Consider the following 443-nt stretch of genomic DNA (forward strand, 5'->3'; position numbering starts at 1 on the left):
CATTACAAACTATCAACAGATGGCACAATGGGCTAAGTGTTCGGCTGGCAACCAGAAGGTAGCCGGTTCGAATCCCGCTTGGAGTGCATACTGTCGTTGTGTCCTTGGGCAAGACACTTCACCCACCTTTGCCTGTGTGTGAATGTGTGTGAGTGATTGGTGGTGAATCTCTGGCACCTCTGCCACAGAGGTACTTGAGGCCAGTTTCATTGCTATATTTAGGGGAGTTGATTTCCATTGTGGCTAAAGGATGAAGGGGGTATGGAAGAGGCAGGTACGGATACTGAGTTTGGATGACGGCCATGATCCATATTGAAATGGCGTGCAGAGGCTCGAGGGCCGAATGGCCTACTCCTGCACCTATTTTCTATGTATCTATGTATCTATGTATCAATAGTCTCAGACAGAAACAGAACCAAGGTATACACAATTTTTTACATCTG

The sequence above is a fragment of the Amblyraja radiata genome, chromosome 6 (assembly GCF_010909765.2).
Source record: "Amblyraja radiata isolate CabotCenter1 chromosome 6, sAmbRad1.1.pri, whole genome shotgun sequence".
Taxonomy (NCBI): domain Eukaryota; kingdom Metazoa; phylum Chordata; class Chondrichthyes; order Rajiformes; family Rajidae; genus Amblyraja; species Amblyraja radiata.